At 41.5% G+C, this 9254-nt stretch overlaps 1 protein-coding gene across 1 annotated transcript in view; it reads right to left on the bottom strand.

The window, feature by feature from the left end:
• The window catches only part of LUZP1 (leucine zipper protein 1), a 76449-nt gene that overhangs the window by 43032 nt on the left and 24163 nt on the right, over positions 1–9254 (bottom strand). The gene's annotated exons all lie outside the window — the stretch shown is intronic.

The following is a 9254-nucleotide window of genomic DNA, read 5'->3' as shown; positions in this document are numbered from 1 at the left end:
TCTGGCCAATCATCAATCAATCAATCAAACAAGCAAACAAACTGCCTGTGTTTGATTTCCTTTCTTCCAACCTTAATTGAAGCTTGCCTATTGAAATGGTTACGTTTTCAATATAGCAGCATTTTTTCGTCTAAAAAGATTTCTAAGAAGTCCCCTGCCAAGCAGAGTCTTTCGGCATCTTCGTGGATGCAAAAGAAGAAGAAAAAAAAAAAAGCAACAGCAGCCCCAAACTGCAATGAAATCTCGATGCAAAAATCAGAAAATGCAGCCAGATTCTGCACGGAAGTGTAAAATTTCGCAGTCAGCAGTTCAGGGCTCAGGGCTCCAAATTGCCTGATGAATATTCATGTTTTAAGAGCTGGAATGACATCACAGGAGAAGAAGAGGTAGGAGGCGGAGGCGGAGGCAGAGGCCTCTCTTTTGAGGGCACTCCAAAAAAGAGTTGATTGAAAGTGAAAGAATCATTCCAGTTTTCTAGACACCAAACTTCCGTGGATTCAGAGACCTGTCCTAGGGGTTTCAGCGTTCCCCAACTTGGCAGCCAGCTGCAGTAAAGCTGAAGTCCACACATTTTGCCAAGGTTGAAAAAAATTGGGTTAGACAGTGTTGCAGCAGGACCGTGTTGTGGGTTTTCATAGTGAAGACAAGCAATATTAAATTCAAATGAATATCAATAATAATAATAATAATAATAATAATAATAATAATAATAATAAAGCACATAAGAACACACACAAGAGCAAATGATTAAAAAAAATTGGGAGGATACACACGCACACACTTGTGATTGTAAGGATTTGTATTCAATATAATCAATGTTAAATAATTCTTCATAAAGATATCCATATCCATAAACAATTAAGGATCACATTTCAAAATATAAGTAAAAATATATCTTCCTTCCTTCCTTCCTCTCTTTCTTTTCTTTCTTTTTTCTTTTTCTTTCCTTCTTTCTTTCTTTCGCTCTTTCCTTCCTTCCTTCCTTCCTTCCTTCCCCCCTCCCTTCCCTTCCCTTCCCATTTCCTCCCTATTTTTCTACTTTTAAAAATCACTGAGCCACAAAACAATATATTTTAGTTTTATTCCATTTTTCCTCAACAAATCTGACAGCTAAAACAAACAGGGGGGAAAAAAATAGTCCTAGAGCTGGAGGAAAACTGGCCAAGAAGGCCGCAGTCGAATTAACTGCTGAAGATAGCAGAGTTATTTTTCCACACACATACACACACACACACCAAAAAAATATTCAGCTGAGCTCAATACCAACAAGAGGCGTTTATCTGATGGCAACCAACTCAACCTTATCTAGAAAGGCTTCTTGAGCTTTGTGCTTGCTAGGATAATTGGAGGAGTCAACATGGGCCCAGGAGGCGATCCAGAGTGCCCACGGCTGCACAGCTCATTCCCATCAGCAAATCCTGAAAGAAACTACGCCTTCTCCTGGGCTTGTGAAGCCCGGAAGGTGTGACAGGCATGCCCACACACGCTTCCATCACCGTCCCACTTTTGAATCCAGATTGCTGCACAACCTACTGATCAGGAGCCAGCCTCTTTGTTGAAGGAGTTCGGATGAGCTCCAGAGCATACCCCGAGTTGCAGAGCGGTGCAGGGTGATAGGACCAGAAATGGGGAGAGCCAGCTTCTATACCTCCCTTCAGCTATGACAGCCCAGTGGGAGACCACCTGCAGTAGTGGCCAAAATTGTGGATATGGGAAAAGTGTATTTTTGAGGTTTGATGACAAATAACAGCTCTCTCTCTCTCTCTTTTTTTTTTTTTTGGCGTTTCAAGATAATCCTATTCCACTGTTGGAATGGCCTGGGAATAGCCCAGACCTTCACCGAATTGAAAATCTATGGAGCTGATTAAAGAAACTTGCTAGAAGCGATCCAGCAATAAAACCCAGTTAATAGAAGAAATCATTCAATCTTGGTTTCACATTATAACAGCTACAGAACTCAAAGATTTGGTTCACTCCATGGGAAGACAGTTGTAAGGCTGTAACTCACGCTAAAGGTTACCCATTTAAGTATTAACTGGAAGGGTGATACTTTTTTGTATATCTCGTATTTTCTATGGTGATAATTTTTGTATATCTCATTTTTTCTACCTGTTTCACTTTTCTTCTTTATACTGTAACTGCTAGTCTAATAGCAAATCCTTCATAAAAGTTATTGCATTAGATTATTGATTAAATTAGCTTTTCCATTGATATATAATTTGATGGTACTATTCCCCCCAAAAAGTGGTGTTATTAGCTAGGTTTAGAAAATACGCTTTTCCCAAAAGGTTTCCACAATTTTGGCCACTCCTGTAGGTTAATACCCTGGTCTTAGTCAACCTATCTTGCAAGGCTGTTTTGGTAGGGAGGTACTTTCTAAATACTTTTTGAGTTTCTGAACAAAAAACAAAAGCAGAACATACACGAAATAGACACCATATGTCCTATTAATTGTTTCTCAGGCACCATCCAAAGCAGGGGTCTCCAACCTTGGTCCCTTTAAGACTTGTGGACTTCAACTCCCAGAGTCCCTCAGCCAGCAAAAGCTGGCTGAGGAACTCTGGGAGTTGAAGTCCACAAGTCTTAAAGGGACCAAGGTTGGAGACCACTGATCCAAAGACAACCTATGGGGCTAAATCTTGCACGGACATCACCAGGAGAGCAAGCGGTCACTTTAAGGGGCATTTCCCATTCCAAGATGACCAGGCCAAGTTACAAAAAAAACAACCAACCCGCAACATTTGCACGCTCCTCTGTCTGTTTGGCATTCTCAGCTGCACCGCCAAATTCAGGGAATGCTGTAGCAATCTTACCGCAAAATTCTTTCTCTCCTCCTCCCCGCACCCACACCCGTGGGGGTGGGGGGGGCGGGGAGGAGGGGAACAGGGAGGCAGAGGAAGGCCCTATCCAAATTATTTATGGTAACAATGGAGGAAAGGAAAGATGTCTTGGTTTCTTGCCTCTCTCCGTTGGTGCCTTTCACTTAGGTAGCGCATGTAAGGACAAGTTCACAAAGGCATTTCAACAGATTCCACCTCTTCTCCCCCCCACACACACTCCGCCCCACTCCCAGCCAGCTTTTCATGGCTGCTTTGCACACTCCTATGGGAAAGGAGGCGGGCCAGCCAGACATCAGCAAGCTAAAAAGTTCTGCATTGAAATCAGGTGACTGAGTGACTGCCATTTCTCTGCAGTCACCCTGCCAAGGAAATAGGTCTCTTCCCCCCCCCACCCCACAACTCTCTTCCTCCTCTCTCTCTCTCTCTCTCTTTCTCTCTCTCCCTCTGTTTCTTTCTCTCCCTCTCTTCTTCCTCCTCCCTCCTTCTTTCTCCCTCTCTCTCTCCCTCTCTCTTTTTCTGTCTCCCTCCTCCTTTTCTTTCTCTTTCCTATCTTCTTCCTTCTCCCTTTCTTTCTCTTTCTCCCCCTCCCTCCACCCTATTGCTTTCTCTCTCCCTCTTTCTCTTCTTCTTCCCTCTTTCTCTCTCTCTCTCTCTCTCTTCATTTCTCTCTTCCTGCTCCCTCTTTCCCGCTCTCTCTATGTCCTTCCTCTTTCTTTCTTTCTGTCCCTCCCTCTCTAGGTCTCTCTCTCTCCCTTTCTCTCTCTCTCTCTCTCTCTCACACACACACACACACCCTTCTCAAATCACAGAAGCAACTAATACTGGCAGGCATTCCTTGGATGTTTTTCCCCCTTTTTTCTTTCTTTCTTTCTTTCTTTTATTTTCCTTTCTTTCTTTCTTTCTTTCTTTCTTTCTTTCTTCCTTCTTTTTTTTTTGGTAATGGCAGAATACATTCAAAGCAGCTAATCCCACTGACCGACTCACAAACTGAAAGGAAAGAACAGGGCAAGCCTGTCAGCAAGCCCGCAGCGCTGCAGCAAAAACACACAGCAAAATAAATCCCCAGCATGCTGAAGTGCAGTTCCTTAATGCAGCAAAGGCCAGTAGGCTGCAAAAAATAGCCGGCAAGCCGCCCCAGGCCCGAAGTCAAGCCTGATGAAGGTCCTGCCTGTCATTCAATGACACTTGCTGACACAGGGTGGGGTGGTTGTGTTTTTTGTTTTTTATGCCTTCCCTGGCATCTGCCCAAGGATGCAGACCAGCTTTCTAAAGCCTGGTACTTTCCAGATGTGCCGAATTCAATAGCATTTCCCATGCTCCCAGCTGCCTGGCTAAGAATTTGGGGACATTTAGAGCTTCAAGTTGTGGAAAACTTGAGTAATGGGCATAGTATTTTCGGGAAGAGCCCAGGATCAGATCAAATCATCGTGTATTAAAAGGTGACATGGGACCAAGAATGAAGACTTTTGTAGTTTCTGGGAAGCAGGAGTTTATGTGAAATATCTCCAAAGGAAAATCTAGAAGATCTAGAATAAAATCTGGCTCCTGGCAAAATCCGGTCAAGTTTCAAATCCAGCCATTATTCATTATGGATTAGGAAAACAGCTTGTTAAAAACTAAACTGGGCTTCTGCAAACTTCACTCTTTGGCTCACACAACACAACAAACTGAAATTCAGCAAAAAACAAACAAAACATCGAGTTAAATGCGAGCAAAGTTCTCTGGCTAGAAAAAGACCAGGTGCATCAATTAGGAAGGAAACAAACAGGGTTAAAAGAGGTGACTTATCTTGTACCATCACAGTAGTGTGAGAATGGATGCAATTCTCAACAATTTCTCTTGAATACCAGGGCATCTCACTGGGTATTAGCCAAACGAGGCTCAACTGTATGTGGGCCATGCTTGCGGTGGAAAGAAATCAGAAGGTAACAAAAATGTATCTTGTCTGCATTGTTGCAGATTAAAAATGACGTTTCGAAAATGGCAATAGGCAATAGATAGTCCTCAAGTTACAATCATTTGTTTGGTGATCAAAAGTTATGACGGCATTGAAGAAAAATTATTTAAAACTTGCGACCTACCCAAGAGGCTTCCAATAAACAAAACCAATGAGGGTAGCTGGATTCATTTAATGACTGCAACAAAAAGTAAAATGGGGTATCACCCATTTAAAAACAGCCTCACTTAGCAATAGAAATTCTGGTCCCAATTGTGTTCCTAAATTGAGGACTACTTGTAGTTAAGAAAATATTTCAGGGGCTGCCAGAAAGAAGAGGGGAGGTCAACCTATTTTCCAAAGGGCCTGAAGGCAAGACAAGAAGCAATGAATGGAAATTAATCAAGGAGGAAGTAAGGAGAAATTTCCTAACAGTGAGAACTATTAACAATTTAGAAGTTGTGGGTGCTCCATCACAGGAGGCTTTTAAGAAGAGACTGGACGGCCATTTGTCTGGAATGGTACAGGTTCTCGAGCTTGAGCAGCGGGTTGGACTAGAAGACCTCCAAGGTCCCTTCCAATCCTGTTATTCTGTTAAAGGAAGCACCTTCAGAGGTGGGTTTCAGCAGGTTCTGACCAGTTCTGGAGAACCGTTAGTGGAAATTTTGAGTAGTTTGAAGAACCAGTAGTAAAAATTCTGACTGGCCCGGCCCCATCTATTCTCTGCCTCCCAAGTCTCAGCTGATCGGGACGAAATAGGGATTTTTGCACTAACCTTCCCCTGCCACACCTACCAAGCCACACCCACAGAACCGGTAGTAAAAAAATTTGAAACCCACCAACTGAGCGCCTTGTACCCATTTACACCAATTGGGGGGGGGGTGTCGATTCCAGCTCACAGCTGCAATAGTTCTCCAGAATTTTGAAGAGGTGTTGCTTCTCAGCCCTGCCTGATTATGTCAGAAATTTCACCTAGGACTCTGAACGTTGAGCAAGTGGTATGCTCTGGCATCTTGTGTTTCTTCAGCCTTTGCTGGAAATTATGGAAAGCTGCCATCAAGCAGAGTCGATGTGCAAATAATCTGAGTTGATGCAATGCATCTTCCTTTGAGATTATGGGGCAACCAAAAAGCCAAGGCCCAGAGCAATGGCTTTCTGCTGGTCCACTTCTGATGGCTTCCACCTCCCTCGTTCTTCCACTCCATAGGTCCCTGTCTTAGTTCAAGAGAAAGTTCTCCAGCCCATTTCCATTTCCCCCCCCCCTTTTTTTTTTGGCACAATATAAAGCCTCCAAAATTTCAGATCTAATAGAAGAAAACTCAAAGACCCCAAGACGCTGCAGGTAGTCCTTGACTTACGACCACAACCGAGCCCAAAATTTCTGTTGCTGAGTGAGACACTTGTTAAGTGAGTTTTCACCCCATTTTACGGCCTTGCTTGCCACAGATGGATCACCGAAATTGTTAAGTTAGTAGCAAGGTTGTTAAGTGAACCAAGCTTCTCCACCGACTTTGCTTGTAAGAATGGAATGGAATGGAATGGAATGGAATGGAATGGAATAGAATAGAATAGAATAGAATAGAATAGAATAGAATAGAATAGAATAGAATAGAATAGAATAGAATAGAATAGAATTTTTTATTGGCCAAGTGTGATTGGACACACAAGGACTTTGTCTTGGTGCATATGCTCTCAGTGTACCTAAAAGAAAAAATACCTTCATCAAGAATTCTAAGGTACACCACTTGATGATAGTCATAGGGTACAAATAAGCAATCAGAAAACAATCAATATCAATATAAATCGTAAGGATACAAGAAAATTACAGTCATACAGTCGTAAGTGGAAAGAGATTGGTGATGGGAACGATGAGAAGATTAATAGCAGTGCAGATTTAGTGAATAGTTTGACAGTGTTGAGGGAATTATTTGTTTAGCAGAGTGATGGCGTTCAAGGAAAAACTGTTCTTGTTCTGGTGTGCAGTGCTCTATAGCGTCGTTTTGAGGGTAGGAGTTGAAACAGTTTATGTCCAGGATGTGAGGGGTCTGTATATATTTTCACAGCCCTCTTTTTGATTCGTGCAGTATACAGGTCCTCAATGGAAGGCCAATTGTAGCAACTGGTCGCAAATGATGATCCCATGACCACGGGACACTGCAACCGTCATAAATATGAATCAATTGCAAGCATCTGAATTTTGATCAAGTGACCAGGGGGGATGCTGCAATGGTCATAAATGTGAAAAATGGTCATAAGTCACTTTTCTCAGTGCCGCTATAACTTTGAACAGTCACTAGATGAACTGTTTTAAGTAAAGGGTTATCTTATTACTTTTTTGCTGCAGTCATTAAGCGATTCATGGAGTTGTTAAGGAGATCCAGCTACTGCCACTGACTTTGTTGGAAGCCACCTGGGAAGATTGCAACCTTAATTAATTAATCATACAACTGTTAAGGAAATCATTATATTAAGGAAATGCTTCTAATGAAAAGGCAAAAAAAAAAAAAACCTTTGTAAGCCCACCTAAAACCTGAGTGTAGCTCCAAGTATGTAATTGCAATTAAACTTTAAGCCGATTAAAATATGTGTTAAGATTATGGCCTAAGCCTGAAAGAGCTTATTAAAATCAATGGAGATATATTAAACAACAAAGTGTAGGACTGTAAATAAGTTTATTGTTGTAACCCCAAGTGAAGAATGTAAGGCATGCTGTAAAACACAATAAAACAACAATAAGATGGTGAAATTATAAAATGAAGTACCCTGTTTCCCCAAAAATAAGCCTTCCCCGGACAACAAGCCCAATCGGGTTTTTGAGCGCATGCGCTAAAATAAGCCCTCCCCGAAAATAAGCCCTCCCTGAAAATATTTAAGCGCATGCGCAGCTGGTCTCCGCCATATCCTCAGGTTAAGGTTAGGGAGACAGAGGTGGAAATCAGGTAAGACAGCAAGAGGAACCCTGTCTTACTCCACGCGCCCCAAAATAATAAGTCCTCCCCCGAAAATAAGGCCAAGTGCTTATTTTGGGGTGAAAAAAATATAAGACAGGGTCTTATTTTCAGGGAAACACGGTAATAGAAGAAGCATTAGATATTAAAAAAAAAAAGTTACAGCAAAATAAAGCCGAAGAGACAGCCAAGAATTTAAGTATTTCTTTCTAAATTTAAGTGACAGCTTGGATGCCGGCAGTTGGAACACATCTGCAAGAAGATAGTTCAATTTTTCAAGGTCAAGGAAGGGGTATTGACTCATATCCTCCATCCAGCTCTCAAAAAATAGCACAAATAATGCAACACAAACAGTACTTTGGCACATACTGAACAAAGGATCCCCACCACCACTCTGCCTAACAGCCAGGAAAACGATCTGCCTGATACAGAACTAGCCTCCAAAAGCCAAAGTAGAAAAGATGCAATGATACACAGATTTTTTTTTAAAAAAAAGACAAGTTTAGACTAATAATCATAATACAGGTAGTCCATGACTTATGACCACAATGGAGCCCCAAATCTCTCTTGCTAAGCAAGACGGCCATTAAATGAATTTTGCCCCATTTTACTTGCCACCGTTGTTAAGTGAATCACTGCGGTTGTTAAGTTGATAACCCAGTTGTTAAGTGCATCTGGCTTCCCCACTGACTTGGCTTGCCGGAAGGTCGTAAAAGGGGATCACATGGACAACCGTCGTAAATATGAACCAGTTGCCAAGTGTCCGAATTCTGATCACGTGACCATGGGGGAGTCATAAGGGTGTGAAATTGTCATAAATCACTTTTTGTAGCAGGACGTTCTCTAAATCTCTTTCTTAAATTGTCTAGATTTTAAATTTTAAATTTCATTTAGTTTTAATTTGGGGTCTTTTAGATTTTAACTATCTTAATTTCGGCCACACTGTATAATAAGTTTTTTAATTTGCTTTTAACTGTACCTTGTTTCTTTTTTACTTTGGCTGTACACCGCCCTGAGTCCTTCGGGAGAAGGGCGGTTTATAAATCTAATAAAATAAATAATAAATAAATAAAATAAATAAATAAATGGTTTCTAAGTCCTTTATTTGACTTGGGCTAAGGAAGTCGCAGTTCAAATAACTGATCAGCCAATAAATTTGGAAAATTTAGCAGCCGATGTACTAAAGCGTAATGGCTAGTGCAAGAAAATTCTGTATTATCTTTCACATCGGGACAGCAATGCAGTCCTTGGCTTTTTAAAGAAAAGCCAAATGTTTTGAGTGGAAAAAATGTATGAATCTTCAGATAAAAGCAATCCTTCACTTACAACCAGCCACTGAACAACCAACTTAGAAGTTATGATGACATCCCAAAAGCTACTTACCACCTAATTTTGAAGTTATGATGACTACATAACACACACTGCACTCATGAGATTGCCTTTGGGGTGCTAGGCAAACCCCCCCCCTCACAGCATCCTGCAGTCATATGACCATAATTCGTGATGTTTTTTGCTAGTTTCCAGCCAAAA

Source organism: Ahaetulla prasina, chromosome 10 (assembly GCF_028640845.1).
Source record: "Ahaetulla prasina isolate Xishuangbanna chromosome 10, ASM2864084v1, whole genome shotgun sequence".
Taxonomy (NCBI): Eukaryota; Metazoa; Chordata; class Lepidosauria; order Squamata; family Colubridae; genus Ahaetulla; species Ahaetulla prasina.
The sequence above is the reverse complement of the archived record's forward strand: the minus strand, read 5'-3'. Positions and strand labels throughout refer to the sequence as shown.